At 45.9% G+C, this 24,926-nt stretch overlaps 1 long non-coding RNA gene across 1 annotated transcript in view; it reads left to right on the top strand.

Moving 5' to 3' along the window:
• Window positions 1-23,050, top strand: part of LOC146008930 (uncharacterized) — a 187,241-nt gene extending 164,191 nt beyond the window's left edge. Inside the window, exons 2-3 of the long non-coding RNA XR_014444586.1 lie at window positions 7,990-8,230; window positions 22,391-23,050. This is a non-coding gene — a long non-coding RNA (uncharacterized LOC146008930). The remainder of the gene's footprint in view (window positions 1-7,989; window positions 8,231-22,390) is intronic.
• The last annotated feature ends 1,876 nt before the right edge of the window (window positions 23,051-24,926 follow it).

The raw sequence follows: 24,926 nt of genomic DNA, 5'->3' as shown, positions 1-24,926 counted from the left end.
TTGGAAGAAATCTCCAGGTTTTTTTTAAAGCGGCAATCATTTACACGGCAAAATCCAACTGGTTTTGCAGTGTAAATGATTGCCGCTTTAAAAAAACTGGAGATTTCTTCCCAAATCTCTCATTTTCTGAATATCTCATCCAATTAAATCTCACCCCCTATCCCTGCAACTCAGTAATAACTCATGAGGCCTAAACACATAGCGATCCCCAGGCATTTTCTAAGCAATCTTGCTTAGAATATGCCCCTACATCGCTCCGTGTGTAGGGTCATAGTGATAGTGATGCGTGGCCCAACGTGTCGCCATCGCCCCAGCAATTAAATTCAGCATGCTGGATAAATCTAGTTAATTGCTGGGCTCAGGGCCTGCCCTATTAGATCGATCAGCGGCACATCGCTCAGCAGCAAATCGCTATGCAGCTCTGTGTGCTGAGAGATGCTGAGCGATTTAGTATTGCTCAGAACGCTCTCACAGCACATCTTCCTGTGTGTAGGCCCCATCATTCAAGCAAATACTGACAGTATACCTCACCACAAGAACTTGTCACCACATTTTGGGACATTCAGCAACTGCCCCTAATTAACCAGAGGATCAAGTGGAGGTTTCTCAGGAGTCTTAAGCTCTTGAAATTAAAGAGCAATTGTGGATCTGTGGGAGACATCTTTGCAAATTTTGGATGAGAGCATCACCCCTAATTGCTCCGAGACCCCAAAAACCAGCATACCAACACGGAATGGTAATATATATATATATATATATATATATATATATATATATACATATATACCAGTGGTTCCCAAACTGTGTGCCGTGGCACCCTGGGGTGCCTCAGAGCATTTGCAGGGGTGCCCTGGAATTGTGGTCCAGAACCAATTCATTTTATTTATGGTCAATGTAATAGGGAAAAATCAGTGCTTGTGGCGTCCAATCATACAATATGTGAACAAACCGATGTGAATGCTGTCCCTCACAACATAACTGGACCTATGGATCACATATAAACACTATTTCATTTAATATATATTGTACTCAATAAGAAACTTTTGGCCTTGGGGTGCCACCAAAAAAATTTCTGATACTCCATGGTGCCGTGATTCCAAGAAGTTTGGGAACCCCTGATATATACAGTTGGAAAAGTTTGACTCTTATCCCAGTGGCGTAAGTTCATCCCAGTTGCCCAGAGGCAAGATAAATATTGGTGCCCCCCCAGCACACACACCATCTTATATAAATATATGTATGTATGTATCCATCCATACATACATACATACATACATACATACTGTATGTATGTGATGGATATCATGTTTAGAATAAAGTGTGACATCTATGGTCCTGCTAGGCGGGGGAGTCAGCCACAAAAGTGATATCAACGGCTTTCAATTACTTATTCAAACTCACAGGGGAGGAGAGGTGCCCCCTTGGGAGCAGGAGCCTGGTGGCAGATGACTCCATTGCCTCCCAGAGTTCTTCCTCTGCTCTATCCTGAATATGAATTAATTCAGCAAATAAAGCTCAATATTTTAGCCTAATATATGATTTGTTTATTTTATATTTTTAATTGTCCTTATTGTTTATGAATATATTAGTATAATTTGTATTATTAAACATATACCATTTTTGAACTGTCTTGTATTATTTCAGCCAGTGCTTGCATTTCTTTCTATTCAAGTGAATAAGGATTCCTTATTGCCACAAATTGCATTGTTAAGGAACTCTTATCATCGGGGGTAGATTGCATGTATTAATAAATATGCCCCAAAGGGATAAAGAACTACACCCAAAAAACCCAAAGTTATTTAAAATACTGTCGTACAAATGACAATGGATTGGAATAAGCAATGAGAAACGCATTGGTTCTGCTAAGCACTGCCATCACCTCTGCTGCATATTGAGAGTACTGCGATTCCCATTCCTGCCTGGCAAGGAACAAGTTAACTTATGCCATGAAGAAGCTAAATATATTAATGTGCAGACACTCCTATAAATGTTAGACGAGCATACACAGAAGACTAATGAACATGAATGCTTCATTAGCGCAACATTTACAAAATCCTATACAGAAAGAAATGCTAATTGGTTTCCATAGAAATTAGCATATGAGTTACTATTGATATTTCTGTGCTCTTGGAAACATTGGAGATTTAGGAACTTGAAAATGGGAAACCATAAGATTATTCTGGGGTCAAATACAAAGAGATTGAATCGAAAAGTCTCTTTTTATATATAACATATTCAATCTTCTAATTGGTGAGATTATAACAAGTGCAATATAAGTCTAGGGTCCTGGTAGGTAGAAGATATTTTTTTAATCTATGTACAGACTGATGCTGGGAGCAGTGTATCAAATGTAGGTGTACCACCACCCATGACAGCATACCCTTAAGGTGCCCATACACGGTGCGATGAACTCCGTGCTTTTAGTACTAGATTGCATTGTATCTAGTGCAAAAAGCATACAATGTGCTACAGCACCGTGCTTTTTGTACTAGATACAATGCAATCTAGTACTAAAATCACGGGCAGCACAGACTTTGGCCCTTATTCTGATCGGTGCGGATATTCCCGCATTCTTACGGTGCGGTCCGCACGCCACGGTGTTTTGCCGCGTGCGGCCATCGTCCGTAGAAACGCCCACGTGTCCTCCGCATTCGGACGGACTCACTCTTTAAGAACAGGGCGTGTTTACGGACGACATACAAACCATGCGTGTGCGGGAGAAACACTCCGATTCGGCACGGTATTTCAGAGTATTACAGAGTATGCTCGGGAATACCGCATCCGAACGGGAGCCAAGCGGTGCTACCGCACGTAAGCGGAGTATTTACGCCAAACAACCCACTATGAAGTATCTTCTGCTATACATCACATGACCCACTTATTCAATTACCTATCCTCATAAACTTGACTGTGACATGAATATAAATAAATGTGTTTACTTTACCCAAAATGTGTGGTTTCATGAGTACATGTCAAATACACATGTGTATTGCTAGTATTAATATTCTGTCATGTCCATTGTTAGCAGTTTGAAAGTGTCTGACAAGTACAGCATATGTGGGGGACTAGTAAGGTTTCCTTGAAGCAGCAATGGTTTCAATTAAAGCACTGACAAGCGTCCTATTAGTGAGTAATGAGTAAAGGAGTAGATTCTATTGGGTTCAGGTGTTAATGGTTGTAGTCATTAGGCGTACGTTCGCCTAGCGCATGAACGAGTGGTGTCCGCAAAGCAATAGTACACTTGTGGACACCGCACATTGCTGCCCTTTTTGATCGCGTGCATTCGGAGTGGTTTCCGAATGTACGCCCCCCAACATAAGTGTACTCCCCCGTGTCCGCCCATGTTTCCGCCCCGTTTTGCCCACTTTGAAACTACGCCCATGTGTCATTCCGCATGACGCCCATAATACGCCCCTATTTCCCGAATGATAGCGGTGAACAGTTCTGGACGGGATCTGGCCGAACTGGTACCGAGTCAAGGCGTGGCACATGCGCGTTGCGTTCTCCACGCATGCGCAGACGCCGTAAACACGCGATCCGAAAGTATGCGGTAAAGTCCGCGTCAATCAGAATAAGGGCCTTTATGTGCTGTGCGATGGGATGTGCACAGAGCGTGCATCTCATCGCAGTGCCCTGTCGCACAGTGTATGGGCACCTTTAAAGTTTAGGGGGGAGATTCTCTTACATTTGTGGCGAATGTATCTATTTACCGCTACTTTAACGGCACATTTGCGCGCCGTTAATGACCACCTCTTCTCCATATTCTCTATCGATTAGGATACCGCATTGTGTTTGCAGTATCTCACCCCTCCGTGATCCCCAGGTTTTGTCCAGTGCGCATGCGCCCGCTGTTTAATTTTCATGTCATGCGCACTTTGCTTGTCCGGAAACCAGTGGGGATCATCTGTCCATCAGTCTGGCAGTCTCTGGCTCGCACATAATACATGTTCCACTGTGCACCGGGGGTATGATATATATGACTGGCATCTCCCGGCATAAAAACAAACCTCTTAATGATTATTTTCATATGGACCTCAGCTAGCTTATTCCCTGTGCTCTAAGTAACGCCAGCTCTGCAGTAAAGCAGGCTGTACAACTTCACCACCTCAAGCTTGTGAAGTTGAACAGCCTACTTTACTACGGCGCGAGTGTTAAGGTGCGTACACACGGGGGCGATTTAGTGCAAAATCGCGGGAAATATGGTCGCTGAGCGACCATATTGCCCGCAGAATGAGTGTGCACCGGCGATATATCGCCGGGTGCGCGCTCCTGTTTTTGCCCCTTTGGTGATCGCTGGTCGCAGGAACATGCTCCTGCGACCAGCTGATTACCACTGCCGGGCTCCCCCCGACAGTTTCTTTTTCATCAGCGACCATCTCTGGTCGCTGATGTAAAGTAGAAACTGAGCAATATATTGCTCAGCCATATATGGCTGAGCAATATATCACCCCGTGTGTACACAGCATTAGAGCATAGGGAATAGGAGGGACGGCAATGCAGTCCAATGGGGAGCCGCAGGCGTGACGAAAAGATCACAAATGCAGAAGTGCGGCGATGAACCTTCAGGAGAGGAAGAATAGAGAATATGAGATCAGCGGAACGGCACTGATAAGGGGCTGACAGCGCTGCGGAGAAGGTTAGAGAATCTCCCCTATATGTTTTTCTTCTGGAAATAAAATGATGGCTGATTCTTGTAACCAGTTTACAAAAGTGTCTAAAATATATCTTGTAACCATTTGTAATGAGATCCAGGTCCTTTATCATCAGAAATTAATTTCCGGTGACAGAGTTACATATCTCCAGGAAGGTGTTCATTCAAGAGTGCAATGTCTATTAAGTACATTTATTTGGTAACATACTGACATTCTATTAAATCAGCAATTGAGCCACAGACAGTAATGTGCTTGATTTCTGATAAAATGCTTCAAAGCTCTTTATAAACCACTTTTTCAGACAAAGGCCCTTATTCTGGTTCACTCTCAAAGGCGAATCCCTTCGCAAATGGACAAAACCATGAGCACTGCAGGTGGGGCAGATGTAACATGTGCAGAGAGAATAAGATTTGGGTGAGTTATTTTGTTTCTGTGCAGGGAAAATACCGACTGCTTTATTTTTACACTGCAATATAGATCTCACTTTGAAGTAAAATCCCACCCAAAACTAATTCTCTCTGCATAATTTACATCTGCCCCACCTGCAGTGCACATGGTTTTGTCCATTTGAGAAGGAATTTGCCTTTGCGAGTGAATCAGAATAAGGGCAAAAATGAAGATATGATTTTTAATTAAAGGGCCTAATTCAGACCTGATTGATCTGCTGCTAATTTTTCTGAGCCCTGCGATCAGGTATACACCACCCTGCCGGAGTGAAATCCCACCCTGTGCAAGCCTGCGAATTGCTTAGCATAACTGGCGGACTGTGAATAGCAGCAAATCCATTCCATCTAATGATTTTTCCACTGTCTGCAGTCTGCCCATAGCCCAGGACTTACTCGAGGGCTGCAATTGAAACAGGCTGAGCTGGCATTACATGACTGCCCCTAAAATAACTGGGCACACCTGTGTTTTCCTGGTACTCCCAGAAAATGGCCGTTTACCAACCCCCATCACCAGCTTTCTGTCAAGCACCTTGGAAATGACCAGCGGTTAAAAAAAGTGTCTCCCTTGGTACCCTTCTGTTCTTTGCAAAAGGATGTATAAAAGTTTATTTTTAATGTGGAGAAATGCCTCTTACTGTAGATAACAAAAAATATTTACAAATGCAGCTTTTACAAACTTTTTATGGGAATTGAACGAAAGGCTTAGCCAGGGGAAAAAAACAAAGTTAAAATGCAATTTTGCATTTCTATGTGTAATAAAAAAAATCTCACTCTCTAGAGTCTTACTGCTCAGCAATGCTGATCCTCTGCGCCACCTTTCATGTTATTTATATACAGTAGATGTCCATAGTCTTACCAGTAAAAGTATGCATCTTTATAAATAAAGGGAAATGATGAAACAATACGGTATTTGCTCAGTTAGACTGTGAACGGTGTCCTGGGGCGGTGCTGAGCTTGAGAGGAGGCGGAGGCCACTTACCTCAGTTCCCCTCAGATGGCATCCCCTCACGTCAGGTCCAGTGGTGGCATGCTCCAGTGATGTGACAGTGGCAGCTGCGGGTTCCCGGCCTGGAGGAACTTGAGGATTCATGTTCCTCCCATGAGACCGCAGGATTTTGAATGGCATGAGACAATCAGGGCTTGTGGCTGAGCAGCCAATAAGGAGAGGCCACGATGGGCTCACCGTGTCAAAGCTCTGTCCCCTACCTGCATCTTATCATAGATATAGCACTAAACAAAAAAACAAAATTACCAAATTTACCAATTTAAACAGCTAAAAATAAAATTACTCCCTGCTGATTCCAACAGCGGCAGCTCGTCAACAGGCGATGGCTGCCGTGCGGGTGTAGCTGGAGTCGTCTGCAAGTTCCGGCTCCCACTGCTGCCGGTGAACTCCACATCAAAAGCATTAAGCAGCAATTAGAATTTCTTTCCGCAGTATTGGATCTCCTTTACACCCAAAAAATACAACTGAGGGTGAGAATCTCAATTTCAATCCCATTAAGCAATTGACACTATATTAAAATGGTGGAGCTCTAATATTTTTCCAGGACTTGGCTATATCTGAAATTAACATTAATTCAGCAGAAAGTGCAATCAATATATGTATATTTTTATTTATATAATTTTAGGTACTCTTTACCTAGAAGGGCGCCCGTCGCGGGCATCGCGGGTACATTTATGTATGGCCGCGACGCGACCAACGCGATGCCCGCGATTTCCCATTGAAACCAATGTTAAACATGAAAATAGTGTCGGTCGCGTCGCGGCCGGCCATAAATGTACCCGCGATGCCCGCGACGCGATGCTCCCGATTTCCCATAGGAATCAATGTTAAAAGGCGCGATGGACCCGATTTTACTGTTAAATGCCTCAATCCACCCGATTTGGCCATAGGAATCAATGTTAAATGGGCCACAGAGCCCATTAACCCTTAAATGTCCCCCCAAATTTTTAACGCCACCCCACGATCCACGCCAACCCGAAGCGTGGCGAGCGCAGCGAGCCCGCGAGGGGCGGCGGTACGCGTCCTCCGACCTTTTCATGCCCTACTATCCACTAGGGCGTGGTGTGAGAATATAATAGTGTGGCGAGCGCAGCGAGCCACCGAGCCCGAAGCGTGGCGAGCGCAGCGAGCCCCGCGAGGGGACGCGGATACCTTCACAGTTATGCGCGTCCCCTCGCGGGCTTCACAGGTGTCCGTGGCGACGCGGACACCTGTGAAGCCCGCGAGGGGACGCGTCTACCTGTGAAGGTATCCGCGTCCCCTCGCGGGGCTCGCTGCGCTCGCCACGCTTCGGGCTCGGTGGCTCGCTGCGCTCGCCACACTATTATATTCTCACACCACGCCCTAGTGGATAGTAGGGCATGAAAAGGTCGGAGGACGCGTACCGCCGCCCCTCGCGGGCTCGCTGCGCTCGCCACGCTTCGGGTTGGCGTGGATCGTGGGGTGGCGTTAAAAATTGGGGGGGACATTTAACGGTTAATTGGCCCTATTTGGGCTGTGTGGCCCATTTTACATTGATTTCTATGCCCAAATCGGGTCCATTGAGGCATTTAAGTGTAAAATCGCGGTCAATCAGGCTTTTTAACATTGTTCCCTATGGGAAAATCGCGGTCATCGCGGTCATCGCGGGCATCGTGGCCATCCCGATTTACCCGCGATGCCCGCGATTACCGCGATGACCGCGATTTTTACCCACGACGACCGCGATTTCAATCGCTGGCGCCGTTCTAGGTAAAGAGTACCTAATTTTATTATAAGTGTGTACATGCATATATTTTTTATTTTTAATATATTGTCTAATTAACAATACATTTTCTAAATATTCATTCAATTGTGTGGCGCTCTCTTATATGTCTTATGTATATATATATTCATCTTATCATAGACACTGCAGAGAGGGAGAGCTTAGTCCGTCAATGGAGAGGGAGCAGTGAAGAGTTCTTGAAGAAAGAAGAGAACCAGAATTGTTGAAGACGACGGTAGAGCCCTGAGGACCGAGTTGGCCAAAGACCAAATACACTACACTGTGCGGCATAGTCAAAATTACCTTGCCTGCTCAGTCTATTTGGCCGGGCGATAGTGACACCCTGGGGCCTTGAATCCGTATCGCCTGCAGTGTACACACGGTAAGATTCTGGCTAACTTGCTAGGCAATGTTGACTATTTAGTCTCATCACACTATGTGTACAGGGCTTTAATATGTGAGTCTTTTGTAATCTCTAGTACTGCTGCTAAATGGGAAGGTTTAGTAGGATAAATATGTTACTATTCCTGTACTTAACGCATTAAATTAAGTCTTTAATTCTATGTCTTCAAATAACATAATTGTTTATTCTTTCTGTGTTCGTTTTTCTCCACTACTGGAAGACTATTCAGACACTGCACTACCCTATCATTACAGTAAATACATCTTGAATTTCCCAGCGAGTGACTACCATTGATAGTTCATTCTTAAAATATCAATAGAATAATTTATATGGGGATTCATTCCATCATTCTAGAAGCCACTTAAACTAATCAAACTAAATATATAATTGATCATGTTTGATTACATATGTTCAGCATTTCGGGTATATTAATAGCAGAGGACTACTTTTATATAGAGCCAATGAATACTAGATCACAGTACACTGACACAGGAACCCACAATACTGCTATTTCAGGGGAGGTGAATGTTAGGTTAAAATGATCTTTTGGTGGAGTCAGCATTTAACCGCATAGGATGCTACCAATGCTTGATGAGCTTTCCTTGGATTGGACGCAGTGGCATCCAATCCGACTGTGCGGACCTCCACCATTACATCAGAGCCGGCCCTAGCCAATTTGATGCCCTAGGCAAGATTTGGGTTGGTGCCCCCTAGCACCGGGGTTAGTTCTACTCTATGCTACTGACCCAGTTATAACCGCACCTACATTACTGACCCCTCTGTAATCATCACTACATTATTGACCCCTCTATACCTGCCTCTATACTACTAACCCCTCTATACCCCCCTACACTACTGACCCTGCACATGCGCCAAGGTGCCACTGTGATCCTGCTCATAATGAGATTTCCATAGAAAAGTGATTGTAATGAAGTGACCATGTGGTCGTTTTAACAGGGAGTAGCTGCAAAAATGCTGGCGTGTCATGCAGTCAGCTGCAACCATGCACACAACTACAATACTGACCCCTTTATACCTGCTTCTTCTTTACTGACCCATCTATAGCCGCCTCTACACCGCTAACCCCACTATACGCACAACTACAATACTGACCCCTCTATAATTGCCTCTACACTAATGAACCCTACATACCCGCCACTACACTACCAACCTCTCTATACCCTACACTACTAACCTCTACATACCCGCCACTGCACTATTGACCCCTACATACCCTACACGACTGACCCATCTATAGCCTACACGACTGACCCATCTATACCCTTACCTATATCACTGACCCCTCTACACGGCTGACCTCTGTCCTCTACTCTGGCGGCTCCCAGTCTCATTGCACACGCTGTTACAGCTCAGGCACCAGGAAGTGCTAGTTAGCTGTAGCTGTAACGGCGGTGGCTTCCGGTGATCAGCATCAGAAATGCAAAGGGGGCTATGGGAGAGCGAGAAGGTGAGTGCAGAGAGAGAGAGAGAGAGAGAGAGAGAGAAAGGAGGAGAGCACAGAGAGAGAGAGAAGGAAAGAGGAGGAGGAGAGCGCAGAGAGAGATGGAGAGTGCAGAGAGAGAGAGACGGAGAGTGCAGAGAGAGGTGAGTGCAGAGAGAAAGAGGGAGAAGGAGAGTGCAGAGGGAGAAAGAGGAGAGCGCAGAGGGAGATAAAACGAGAGAGAGAGAGAAATAGAAGAGTGGGGGAAAGGGAGAGGAGAGGGTTGAGACAGGTATGTCTGTCTCCCACCCACACTTGTTGTGCTGAATCCTGCACCCTCCCCTTCTTCACTACAATTGTACCTAAGGCAGCAGGGCGGCACCAGTGCCAGGAAACAACGGGTCCCATGGAGACAGCATCGGCTGTGGTCCCATGGCGGAGGTTGCGGCAGGGCGGTCACGTGTAGCCCGAGGAAGCGGGTCCCATGGAGGGTGAGGCGGCGGATCCAGCAGAGGATCCTGCGGTAGCAGGTCCTGCAGGCGCTGTGTGCAGGGAAACAGGGCGGTGATTGACAGCTCCCTCTGGCACAAAGTTAACCGGTATTTCAACCTGTTTCCAAAGCAGAGTCCTACACGTTTCAGAGCCGTTTTTTATGCAGTGAGAATGGCTCTGAAATGGTATTTAAGATCCTACACTAGTCTTCCCCCTCCCCTGGTACCTGTCCCGGCCCCCTCCTGCCCACCCCTCCCCTGGTACCTTGCAGCTGGTACCTTGCATCCGGGCAGTGGGGCAGCATGGTGGGCAGGGTAGGCAGCGGGCATTCAAGGGCTCCTAGTCGGCAGGTTCCCCCCCTCCCCTGGTACCTTGCAGCTGGTACCTTGCTTCTGGGCAGCATGGTAGGCAGGGTAGGCAGGGGACATTAAACGGCTCCTAGTCGGCAGCCCTCCCTCCCCTGGTACTTGCAGCTGGTACCATGCATCCGGGCAGCATGGTAGGCAGGGTAGGCAGCGGGCATTCAAGGGCTCCTAGTCGGCAGGTTCCCCCCCTCCCCTGGTACCTTGCATCTGGGCAGCATGGTAGGCAGGGTAGGCAGGGGACATTCAAGGGCTCCAAGTCGGCAGCCCTCCCTCCCCTGGTACATTGCAGCTGGTACCTTGCATCCGGGCAGCGGGGCAGCATGGTAGGCAGGGTAGGCAGCGGGCATTCAAGGGCTCCTAGTCGGCAGGTCCCAGACTGATTGCTGAAAGCATCATACAGGAGGAGGCTGGTGCACAGACAGTGGGGGCACTGGGGATCCGGGCAGCGCGGTCCGTGCTCAGGAGGAGGAAGCTGAGGAAGGTTCATCGGCGGGGATCCCTGCCGCGAATGGGAAATAGCGGAGCCGTTCATTAGATATGTGCATATGTAATTTCCGGGCCCGCTATTTCTCATTCGCGGCAGGGACCCCCGCCGATGAAATGACAATCTCCTAATGGACCTTCCTCCGCTTCCTCCTCCTGAGCACGAACCGCGCTGCCCGGATCCCCAGTGCCCCCGCTGTCTGTGCACCAGCCTCCTCCTGCATGATGCTTTCAGCAATCAGTCTGGGACCTGCCGACTAGGAGCCCTTGAATGCCCGCTGCCTACCCTGTCTACCATGCTGCTTTGCAGAACTACAAGTCCCAGCATGATAGCACCTCATGTAAATCGGGTGTGCATTCTCAGATCCCCCCCCCCCCATAAGCTAACATTGTGTACACCTGTACACCTGAAGGTTGGGACTCCTTCAACTTAGAGTAGCACCCCGCCCACCTGATCTGAACATTAGTTCACCAGTTTGGTCCCTGGTAGCCACAGACTGCAAACTGAGGGCACAATGAAGGTAAGACCTAAAAATTTACACTAATTGCTAGTCTTGGAGATGGATTTGGGGCGCAGCTCCCCTTGGGTTGGTGTAACCGAGTTGCTTTCGGGGTAGCACACCCTAACATTTATTTAGCACTATTTATTTTCACTAATATTATACTTCCTAGCACTACACTTTTTAACCTCTAGCTCCTGCTTCTTTCTAATTAACACACATTTATAGCTTAGTTTTTCACTTGTGTGCTGCCCTGGGGTGACTGGCTTATGCTGGCCTTTTTGGGGTTCCGCGCCCCAGATTCTTAGTATTAGGGACCCACCAGAAATGAGGTTACTGTGAAGCTGGTTGGTGGGCAAATATTTCTTGGCCAATGAATATACCAAGAACCTCTATTATTGATTGATTTTGATTAATAATATGGAGTGTGCATCTGCACCACATGTCTTTCTTTGCAGAACTACAAGTCCCAGCATGATAGCACCTCATGTAAATCGGATGTGCATTCTAAGACCCCCCCCCCCCATCAGCATGGTAGGCAGGGTAGGCAGGGGACATTCAAGGGCTCCTAGTCGGCAGCCCTCCCTCCCCTGGTACCTTGCAGCTGGTACCTTGCATCCGGGCAGCGGGGCAGCATGGTAGGCAGGGAAGGCAGCGGGCATTCAAGGGCTCCTAGTCGGCAGGTCCCAGACTGATTGCTGAAAGCATCATACAGGAGGAGGCTGGTGCACAGACAGTGGGGGCACTGGGGATCCGGGCAGCGCGGTCCGTGCTCAGGAGGAGGAAGCGGAGGAAGGTTCATCGGTGGGGGTCCCTGCCGCGAATGGGAAATAGCGGAGCCGTTCATTAGATATGCGCATATGTAATTTCCGGGCCCGCTATTTCCCATTCGCGTCAGGGACCCCCGCCGATGAAATGACAATCTCCTAATGGACCTTCCTCCGCTTCCTCCTCCTGAGCACGAACCGCGCTGCCCGGATCCCCAGTGCCCCCGCTGTCTGTGCACCAGCCTCCTCCTGCATGATGCTTTCAGCAATCAGTCTGGGACCTGCCGACTAGGAGCCCTTGAATGCCCGCTGCCTACCCTGTCTACCATGCTGCTCCGCTGCCTGGATGCAAGGTACCAGCTGCAAGGTACCAGGGGAGGGGGGGGAGCAAGGTACCAGGGCAGGGGGGTACCAGGTACCAGGGCAGGGGGGGAGGGGGTACCAGGGCAGGGGGGGGGGAGCGAGGGTACCAGCTGGCAGGTATGGGGGGGGGGGAGGGGGGGCAGGACAGGTACCAGGGGACATGAGGGGATTAAACGGTTTACTGCGATGTGAATGGTACTTAAACGGTATTTAAAACGGTAATCTACTGCAATGTGAAAGCTAATACCGTTTTAAATACCGTTTAAAAATACCGGTTCTTTTAACGGCTTGGGAAAGCAGCATTACATACAACCCTTTGCCAAATATAACAACTTAAGTTCAATGTCCACAGTATACAGTTTCATCCTTACCATAGCCCAGTGGTTCCCAAACTGTGTGCTGTGGCTCCCTGGGGTGCCTCGGAACACTTGCAGGGGTGCCTCGGGTTGGTCATCCAGGACCAATTCAAATTATTTATGATCAATTATTTATGGACAAAACCAGTGCTGGTGGCTGCCAATCATAAAATATATGGACAAACAGAAGCAAATCCTGCCCTTTACCACATAACTGAACTGAAGAATGACATAAAAACACAATCTACTTAATGTTATATTTATATTTCTACACCTAGGGGTGCCGCGGAAAGATTCTAATACTCTAGGGTGCCGTGATTCAAAAAAGAATGGGAACCCCTGCCATAGCCCATTACACAGCATATACAGAGTGGTTTTCAGCACAGCAGCCTGAAGCCCCCACATATAATAATACTGTTTATACACCATATGATACCTTATATTCCATATATAACCGCTTTATGCCCACCATATGCAACCCAGTGTCCGACAAACACATGGTAACTATAATATGTTATACACTATGTAGCTCAGGGGTGGCCAACCAGTTAGAGGTAAAGAGGCGAAAAATATCTGTAGTCAAGCTAAAGAGCCAAGAACATGCTCACGCCGAAGGACCGCGCCAAAAAAGGGGTGTGGTCTATTTGGAAGTAGGCCAAGACCCATTTTTGTGTCTATGCCAAGCCAGATCCGCACAAAAAAACACTGAAACAAACCAGATCCACATAAAATACACTGAAACAAGCCAAAGCCATATAAAATAGACTGAAACAAGCCAAATCCACATAACATACACTGAAACAAGCCAAATCCACATAAAATACACTGAGACAAGCCAGATCCACATAAAATACACTGAGACATGCCAGATCCACATAAAATACAGTCCACATGAAAAAAGCGATCAGCGGGGGGCAGCGGGATGCAGTGGAGGGCAGCGGGGGGGGGGGGGGTTGGGGGAGGGAGTGGTAGTGAGCGTCAGCAGGTGGGGTGCGGGCCTGCCGCCTATGGAACTGACAGCTCATTGGTTAAGGGGACGCCCCGGTGGGCAGAATGTAGTAACCCTGACCCGCCACAGAATTTTCACAGCACCATACTCCCTGATTCCTCCTCCCCCTGTTCTAAATACAATAAAAATATATATATATAAGCAAGCAGAATGAGCGGCACTCCCCGGCGTTTTTTTTATAATAAGCACACTGTCACAGCAGCATATGAATTATCAACGTTTCAGGTGCATTTATTGGAGCACCTTTTGTTTTTGTATCCTGATGGAAGGTGCTCCAATAAATACCCCTGAACCAGCCTGCCACTCATTTTACAGCAGCAGTGACGTCGGTGGCAGGCTCGGGTATGTTCAGCGCGGGGGGACTCGGGAGCGCCCAGGCACCTGAGTCCTCCCAAGCCGCCGCGAACATCCCCCAGCCTGCAGGAGCAGGAGACGCACTTTAACAGGGGGAGAGAAACGTGGGTTGGCCACCCCTGATGTAGCTGAGTCAGAATGAAAGTCCATTTTACAGATGGATTTTGTGAATTATTTTGCACTGCACACAGGGCCACCGAGATGTATGCTGGGCCCTGGTAAAATTTTGGGGGCATGGCTTAATTACGGGAGGCATAGTCGCCTCCCGCGATTCGACCACGCCCCCAAAATGTTTAAGGGGGTGAAAAAACACTCTAAAGTCGAGGGTGGAGTGTTATTACCCATCCCCACCTCAGCAGTAGCAAACACCTACAGCATGTACTGTGCCAACAGCAGGCTCAGCATGAGCTCTTACACTGTCAGTGAGATGCTCATGTTGAGCCTGCTGTCAGCACACAGCACATGCTGTAGGTGTGTGCTGCCGCTGCTCCTGGGGTGGGATGGAGGAGGAAGGTATGGGGGGGGGGGGTCATACCAGGGCCCCCGCCAGGCCCCTCCAACAAGCCCGGGACTGGGTAATTAGTACCCCCCTCTCGGTGGCCCTGACTGCGCATACTCCATAGGCCAGGCATGTCAAAACTATGGCCCTCTAGCTGTTGTGAAAAAAGTCCCATCATGCCTTGCCAGAGTTTTTCTATTAGGGAATGCTAAAACTATGGCAAGGCATGCTGGCATGTGTAGTTTCAGAACATCTGGAGGACCATAGTTTGGACATGCCTGCCATAGGCAATGAACCCTTGGAAGGACATCACCTCTTAGCCTAAGAGTAGAGATTCTTACTCTCTTCAGCAATACAAGATCCCAGATAAATATCATGGTTCAATATCCCAAATCCAATATAATCACAGCAGAATCCTGGCAGAGCTTTACCCCTTAGACTTGGGTCAAAGACGCTACCATGTAGACCGAATTGTTTTTTTTTATACCCCCAAATTAGCCTCATGCTATAGGGGTGTGTTTAATGTTTTGTGAGTATTAAAGAATAGATATACAATACACATTTATACAACACAGTCAAGGTGATAAAATAAGATGCAGAGAACCACCCGGTCACTACGTCATGTTACATTAAAACCAATAGAGAACTAATTAGGGGCTAACATAAATACATTACCTAGAATGTAACAGATAACAACGCAATTGTATATATTGCCAAGGGCTTATTCAAACACAGTATGGTGGTGAGCACAGGCATGCCATTGCGAATGACCAAACATACAAACTCAATGTAGATAATTATATAGGGGACAAGGGTATAACCAGAGGCAGATTAAGAGCTCATGGGGCCCTAAGCAAGATACAGGTTTGGGGCCCTCGTTCAAACAATCCATAGAACTATATTTTTACTGATGATTGCAAGTGGCATCAATAGAGTACAATGGTAGCTCAATGCTCCTCTGGGAATGTTTTGGACGGCCAAGATAACTTTATGGGTCCCCTTGGAACCTGCTGTGCCCTAGGCAGGCACCTAGGTTGCCTTGTGGAAAATTTGTCTCTGGGTGTAACAAGTACATATTCAACAAGTTGTGCGAGAAACGAGACATAACTATATTGTCACTGACTTCTCATTTCCTTGCGGTACTAATATTTTTTTTGGAATGATCTGTTTGATCTCAGAAGAATGACGATTATAGGTTGCTATAAATGCCAAATCGTTATCCTTGTCAAATCTGTTGTTTCTTTTGTTTTGGTTCTATAAACACTCTCTAGTGAGTCACTGCTCTGAGATCAAACAGATCATTCAAAAGAATTATTATATTTTAAACAGGATAATATTTTGAAACCTCATTTTATTTTTAGAGAAAATAAATCATTAAAGACTCTATTAGCTTTTATTTGTTTGAAAACCTCAAATCCAGGGAATTATAGAGAACAAAAAAATGAATGGCTTCAGCCGAACCTTAATGGGTTGTGGTGCATTAAACATAGAATTTGATGGCAGATTACAACCATTTGGCCCATCAAGTCTGACACTTTTTTATCCTTTAGGTCAGGAAAGTCCAACGTTGGCCCTCCAGATGTTGTGAAACGACACATCCCAGGATGCTTTGCAATAGTTTTAGCATTCTCTAATAGCAAAACTGTGGCAAAGCATGCTGGGATGTGTAGTTTCACAACATCTGGAGGACCAACGTTGGACATGCCTGCTTTAGGTAATCCGAACCCTATAGATGCCCCACATGCAGACACATAGAGAATAATTATGAACACAGTGAAAACAGGAGAGAAAACATGAGATAAATATCTTTATAAATATATTATCAAAGTTTAGTATTGTTGACCTTTTACCTGTTGACATGTGTTTAGTATCTAAACTATAATAGTGTCTAAAACAGCTTAGTGAATGCCACAATGGGGAATGCGAATTCATGGATCTTGTAGGACTAGAACAAATTCCAGCTACCAACAGCAGCGTGAATTGGGAACTAAAAGTGGCCCTGTAAACATTTTCAAAAGTGTCTCGACATCGGCGGCACCAAATCAAATGTAGGCGGAACCGACATCAATTTGGCAAAATGAAAACATCTCTACACATATATGGAAACCATTGGTTTCAATATGCTTGACAGTCTAATGGCCCCCACACCCAAGGCTGCCATCAGGAATTTTGGTGCCCAGGACTCATTTCCAGTGAGGGCCCTGGGGCCCCCCTCCTCACTTGACTTACCGTAACCTGCCTCCTGCTTCCCCATCTCCTTTTTTGCTGAGCTGCAGCTTTGAGGTCCCAGAGTGCAGGCTTCATCAACTCAGGATTCCGGTAACCAATTAAAATTAACTAATTAAGACCAATCAAGCAAAGATGAAACTTTTTTTTTTTTTGCAAAATGTGGACCTATGTAAATAGAGGGCTTTGTGGCACTTTGTATCCCAGCAATCCCTGAGTCATACTTGCCTACCTGACCCTCTCCATGAGGGAGAAAATGCTCTGTTCCTGGACTTCCCTGGTAATGTACGATTGCCATTACCTCTGGTGATCTAGGTAATTGATAAGAAAGGCGTTTCACCACAGGTGATGGAAATCCTACATTACCAGGGAAGCCCAGGAACAAAGCATTTTCTCCCTCATGGAGAGGGTCAGGTAGGCAAGTATGCCCTGAATTCTGTTTTAGGAGCCTGAAGGGATAAGTTGTTTTCTTTTCTTTTTTGCACTACCAATGTAAGGTTATTTGTGACCGTTATGTAGTTGCTACATTTCACGACTTTTTAAAGCTTAATTTGTGCACGAAAAAATGGATTTTTTTTTATTTTCCCTAACAGCTTACAAAAGTAACAAGGTGAATAGGGATTTTCAGATTTACAGCATAGTCTGAAGTGTCTAAATGGGTAATTAAAAGAAAATTCATGCTAAAAAAACAAAAGGGGTGACCGCTCTAACACCTCAGGACAGGGACTTATGTGACCCAAGTAAAGCCCCACAGTTGGAGAGTGAAGTGGAGAGCTTTTTGGGAATTAATCCAGACCTTGGGGAAGATTTTATCATGGAACCTTTTTGGTTTGTGAGCTTTAAAAGACTGTCCAAGAGCTTGAGGAAAAATTAGATTTTCTTCAAGAACAACTTATGCAAAAGCTGGAGGAGAAGGAATCTCTTGTCTGACTCTCTGGCCAAACTGGGAAGGAGTAGAAAAGAAATTGCCAAGCTTTCAGGCCAGGTGACAGAGTTGCAGGAAACCTTGGCAAAGGTTAAACTCAGATCTGAAAAATTTGTAATACATAGTCAAGGACAATTAGAGAAAATCTCCCGTGGCCGGACACAATATCAAAATCTGGTTCTGGCCAATAAGGCTCTGTTGCTAAACTTTGCAGAGCTTCAGGAGGAGGTTTCTAAGCTAAAACCATTTGTTATGTCTAGATTCAGTTCAGAAACAGGCGTAGCTATACTGGGTGCTGAAGACGTCATTCCAAATGTTGGGTCAGAGACATTACCAGCCAAAATGGAAATGCCAACTTCGGGGCAATTGACACCATCGGTGGTGCTGGCTGCAGGCTGATTCCCTGGTCCAGCTAGAGGGAACAGGAAAGTTGAGCCAGTGCCTAAGGTTCCCTGCTATGCCACTAGTATGGCCAACCGCCTGGAAAGTGGAAATGAGGGCCGTTACTCGGAGGTAGAGCATTCACAGGCACTAATGCCCATTCAGTTGGTATTACCGTTACAAAGCATGGAGGACCTGCAAGAGCACATCTCAGAACTGGAAGTCTTATCTGAACCAGAGATTGTTGATGCAATGTACGTTCAGGAGTCAATCCCTGATCGGAAATTACAGGTTCAGAAGCCCCAGGTTCTGGATAATCCAGTACACACGTGAGACTTTCTCTGACAAATCACAGACAAAGACCATACCTTTTTGGAGGTGTCTCACCCATGTGAGCTAGTCATGGTTAAGCTAGTTACAATAAAGGAGTCTACTTCCAAAGTAGTCTGGGAACCTGCTTCTGAAGAAGTTCCACTCATGTATATGGAGGAAAAAGGTGCAAGATTTCAGTTTTGAGGTTGTTACACCCTGACATGATCTACCACGAGAGCTGAAAAATTTGAGGGGGAGAGTTCCAAAAGCTGGCTCTAATTAACAGCCAGCTAAAAGAAACAGTGAAGGAGATTCCTAAACTACGGAGGCGAATAAGACCTGGACAAGAGAATCAAAATGGGTTATGTGCCGGTCATAGAACAGCAGGAGACAGTGACTAGGGCCAAAGTTGGAAGATCAGAGTATGAAGCACTAAAAGTTCAACAAATGAAAGGACTCTCTGAGACTCAGGGCCAGTGTCTCACTTTGAGGGAAAGGTCAAAATTGGACTATAACCTCAGAGCAAGTTAAGTCAGGAATGAGACTAGGGGAGACATGTAGTAGGATGCAGTTTTTGTTAATTTTCCAGAATTGCACTCTTTCGCATGTTTGTAACGCTTTTTTTTGTCCTAATATTAAATGCAGTTGCTGGGGTGAAAAATAAAATCGCATGTGAATTGTTGCTTTTCTGAACAACCGAATTCCATCACGAATTCCAAACAATAAAACATATATAAAGGGCAAACTGGCCATTTTGTGCTTTGTGCTTTGAAAGGGTGTGAGGAACACAGGATGTTTAGGAGCATATCTAATAGAGGGAGAGAGAGCAGCAGAAATAGAGGGAGGATGGTGCCAAAGAGGCCACTGGCTGAGTGAAGGTAGGAGGAGCATGCTGAGCATGAGGAGCAGTAGGAGGCAGTGACTGGAGGAGGAGGTATTTGTCAGGGAGCAGAGGCAGAGCTTGAGGAGGCTGCCATTAGTGATGTGGGCTCTGGCAGGAGGAGGAGTGTGATGTGGGACAGTTTAAGGAGGAGAGTGCGGGGGAGGAGAAGGAGGAGGAGGCCTCCGCTAAGCCAGGCCGTACTCTCAGTGGCTGCCATGTGCATTTTTCCGATGAGGAAAATTGTGCCTTTATTAGGGCAATGGTGCCAGTATTTCACCAACTTCTTGGTAAAGACAACCAGCGCACTGATATGGCACAAAAAAGCCAAATGTGGGTGGACATTACAGCCACATTTAATGCAGTCAGTAACTACAAGAGGAAAGTTGTGAACGTAAAGAAACATTTTAACAACATAGACTCACTGATCAGTAAAATGGCTGCTGAGAGAAAGGAGGCCAGATGGACAGAGGGAGGTACCAGTGTGCCCATACACTACACTGCCTACGAGGAGAAATTAAAGAGAGACATCCCGCCTGAGATCCTTCCCAGCCTACACATTGCAGGTACAGATCAGCCTGCATCACCCCCACAATATGGTAAGTGCTTACATATTTATGCTAACAAATAAGAATTAATAATTAACTGGAAACACATGCCGGTGGGACCTCAGAAGAGAGAGAATGATGCTGTGGTCGCGGCACAGCGCCTGACTCCACGTGCCCACCAGCCGCCCGAACGAGGACCAGACCCTTTTGGACAACGTGGACAGGAAAGCAGCGCCGCCGCATTGTGGCAATATTTTTTTGTGACAATCTCTCCTTAATACATTAATAATCTGCCATTATATGTGTTTATTTTGTTTTTGTTGGGTTAACTTGTACAATTCAAAATAGACATCAATAAAGACATAAAGTTACAAAAGAAAAAAATAATTGTGTCTTGTTTGAAAGAGTATGAACAAATAGAAAACATCAATGGTTGAGAGGATTATCAACTTAAGGTTGTGAGTGTTAAACAGAGCCCAAGGTTACTTGTACATACAATAGTAGTCTTAAGAATCTTTTTCTAAACAGTCAATAAGAAAAAAGGAATATTAAGGAAAGTAGCAAAAGACGGGAAAGAAAAAAGGAGACAAGAAAGATAGCATAAAGAAGGTTGTGGAGTGTCATCTCAGTGATTGAGAAGAATTACTAATACAGTAGCATGCAGTCTACAGAGTCTTGGGGCCATTAAAGGGAGGGCAGTGCCTCAAGAATAGGGTCAGTGGCCTGGCAGGAAGATCAGAGACGTCTCAAAAAAAGGACAGGTAAAATGAGGATTCCTTAAACTCTAGCCAGGGAAACCAGGTCAAAGCGAAGTTTGAAAAAGTCCCAGACGGGATCTCCATATAATAGTACATTCCCTAATGTAAGGGGCTTTGGTTGATCTACAGTGGAGTGGGATTACAGATTTTGCCGCATTATTGAGGTGTCTCAGGAGTGAGTGCTTGTAGGTTATGGTAGTAGCCATTGTAATGTTGAGCAACCAGAAGCCAGGGTCCCTGGTCACCTTCCCCTTTACAATTTTCTCAGCGCACTGAAAAATAGTTTTCCAAAAAGAGCTGATTACCGGGCATTCCCACCATATGTGTATAAAACTACCTCCAACATTTATCGGATATTGCTGGGAACATCTTATGGACTCTTATGTACCATATATAAATAAATAATACATTTTCCAGAGTGTCTAAACTAAGGGAGCTTGTTTGAGAAATGCGAAAAACTACTTCCCAGTCTATGCCCTGGACTTTCCCTTGTAATTCCTTTTCCCAAGCTGAGGTAAAAGAAGTTGAAAGAGGAAAGGTGTTTTCTATAATCGATGTGTAGAGTTGTGAAATTGTGTGAGATGGTGAATGAGGGTTTACACATGTGTTCTAAAAGGGTGAAGTCTCTACTAATCTCTGATTGTTTAAAAGATGGCGGAGTTGGAGATATTTCCAAAATTCCTCCTTTGGGAGATTCCATAAATCTTGAATATCTGAGAATAAATGTACCCCCTCTGAACCCACCAGTTGACCGAGCCGGAAAATACAGGCTTCCATCCATTTTTTAAAGGAAGAAACGTGTAGGCCTGGAGAGAAGTCATGATTTGAAAGGAAAGAGGCAAGGGGGTGGGTTATTGAAGAGATGTGGGGTAGAATGCATGCTTTTTTCCATAGTTTAAGGGTGGGGGTAACTGTTGGGTGTTCCACCAAGGGGAGTTTTTGTAGCAAGGGACAATCTCAATATAGGTGTGAAAGCAGATTTCGTCTAGAGAAACGCATGGTTTGGTATCTTTTGCACGAGTCCAGTCTAGTATAGGGTTTAGGGGGACAGCTTGATAATAACTAGGGATATGTGGACGCTGCATACCTCCGCTATGTTTCCGTCTAAAGAGAATATCATGCTTGAAACGGGGGGGGGGGGGGGGGGGCACACAAAGGCGCGTATACGTTTTTGTATCATAGTACTTGTTTAAATTTGGCCCATAATCAGCACTTTGCTTTCAAACTTACTTAAAAATAATAATAATAATAATAATAATAATAATAATAACACACACAATAAAGGCTAAAAAAAACCACAATAAATGTAATGTACATAAAATACTGTTAAAAATATGTTTTTCTAAGCCTGGCAAATGAAAGCATGGTTATAAAGATGTCTATGTCAACATGTAACCATATTCAAACCCTTTCTCGCATTATTGCTGAACACAACAATACAACAATACAACAATACTTACCATTGTAAACATATTCACAGGGTCATCACACCAACGCCTGCAGCCACAAGTTGAACCACACCACATTGAAGGCCGGCAGGAAATAATTCTGGAAGCAGTGGATAGTTTCCATCCTGAATATCAAAGCACAGAAACAAACATCACTGAGAAGCCTGATTCAGCCACGGAAACACAGCATATCCCACCACCACAACCAGCCCCAACTGCTGATCAGCTAGCAAGGTCTCTAGACTCATTTAAAAGTAAACAACTTGAATTCATGGAAACCTAAAGCCACCAAATGAAAAATATGCAAGGATACCTTCATACTATGTCCCAGCATCACACGAGTAGCTGAGGGGACAAGAATACGGATGGCTGCTAGTATAGATACTCGGATATCTGAAATGACTCAGGCACTGAAGGCACAACAGAGAGACTTTGCTTTTGCAAGTGAACCAGAATCAGGCCCTTTGTCCCAGATAGCTTGCCTTTACACTGACCAAAATCCCGGATGAGTTAATGTGTAACATCCAGTATACCCTTGTCAGAATCAGGGCCTATGCTGAGACTACAGTTCTTAAACTATAGTACAGTATATTGCTAACCATTTCTTATTGAAAATAAAAGTGCAATTGACCAATGCATTACACATGTTCCTTTTTTAACAATTTCAAATACATTTTCATGGATTTGCAAACATTAGCCTCACCAAGTTCCCATTATACCAATTATTTACCATAGTGATTTGGAGTTAGATGTATTTTATTTTATGTTACTGAAACATCAGTAAAATTGCAGGCCAGAAGCAGGGCAAGTGTGCATTATGTATGGCGTTGCTTGGTAACAGTCTCTTTCTACTAGTAACGGGATCTTTGTCTGATTTACTTGGCATATAACAGTTGACGGAGTTCACGGGTCAAGCACTTATAGAATGGGCACAACATGTATTTTAAATTTGTGTTTTACATATAGGCTCTCTGAATATCCAAAACATTTAATTTCCCCCACAAAGCTATGCAAATGTTTTTCTGTGTCAAAGTATAAAATACTTATAATTCGTTTCTAATAGCAAAGTGTAACCTTTCATTTCAGTGGTAACTGTAGGCTTCACAGTCAATTTTTATGGGAGCTGTTAATGGAAAAGTAAGTGTTCTGCATCTGCACTAGATGGTCATTGCTGCTATTAAGCATGTGCAGGGACACCTGTTTGCTTATTTACCTACAGATGTGAATAGATGTGCACGGCTTGAGATTCTATTCACGGGAATGCTAATAGTTCTAACTCCTATTAAGCCCATAGTTTCCGCATGCAAATACTGTACGCTGATGAAGTAGCCACGGTTATTTTTACAGAAGCAGCTTTATTGTAAGTACAAAGAAGCCAGATTTGTTTGGACGTTCCGCAGCGCTGTGCTAGCGTAGGCTCTGAACGCCTGTGCTCAGAAGCTGCTCGCTGTTTGATTGACAGCAGGTGGACATTTGGGGGCATGGTGCTGGCGTTTTATGGGTGTTCTCCAGAAAACACAGGCGTTCCCCGGCCGTCCTTCTCCCCATGGCCTTCTCACTCAGCACCGATTGAGTCCTTGCTCACTCAGGCCCTTATTCTGGTTGGTGCGGCCGGAGCCGCACACGGTGCTCCGGCCGCACAAACCAATCCCCGCCCACGAGACGGATCGCCACGGCCGTCCGTACACGGACGGCTGGCGATCCGCATAAAAATGGTGGAGGCGTACGCCTCCACCATGGTGGGAGCTGCCCCCTGCATTCGATGGTCGTCGACCATCGAAGGCAGGTCCGCACGCCCCAGCAGCTCCCGCAAGCTGAGACCACACGGACAATCGTCCGTGTGCTAGCTTGTATGGGGGCTGAGAGCTGACATCCGGCGACGTCAGCTTTCCGCCCCCATGAGTTGCGTCATACCCTCATTACCATGCATACGCCCCGCGTTTGCATGGGAACGCCCATGAAACGCGGGGCGTACACATAGGGAAATGAGGGTATGAAGCCCCTCACGCCCCTATACGCCCCCTTTGCGGCGGACGAAATACGTCTGCGGCGAAGGGGGCTGCACATGCGCAGATTGACCTCTGCGCATGTGCAGAATAAAAACATCGGCGGTACGGCCGCACGCGGGCCGTACCGTCCGAACCAGAATAAGGGCCTCAGACCTGCCAGCAGGCGGACAAATCAATACATGGTGAATGGTTGTTCCCCCGTGTTGTGCACGGCTGTGAACGTGTTTGTAGCCATGCACAGGGGCAGGGTGGCATTTACCTGCTTGCTGGGCTGTGAATACTTGCAGCCCAGTTAGCAGGTCTGAATCAGGCCCAAAACACACATCAGATGCCCCATTATGGTAAGCAACCCTATGTTTGCTCACAATGGGGCAGATGTATTAAGCCTGGCAAAGAGATAAACTGGAGATAAAGTGGAAGGAGATAACTCACCAGCCAATCAACTCCCAACTGTCATATTTCAAACACAGCTGATTGGCTGGTGCGTTATCTCCTTCCCCTTTATCTCCACTTTATCTCCAGTTTATCTCTTCGCCAGACTTAATACATCTGCCCCAAT

This window comes from Crinia signifera, chromosome 6 (genome assembly GCF_055691185.1).
Source record: "Crinia signifera chromosome 6, ASM5569118v1, whole genome shotgun sequence".
Taxonomy (NCBI): Eukaryota; Metazoa; Chordata; class Amphibia; order Anura; family Myobatrachidae; genus Crinia; species Crinia signifera.
Note: the sequence above shows the minus strand (reverse complement) of the source record. Positions and strands in the feature narration are given on the sequence as shown.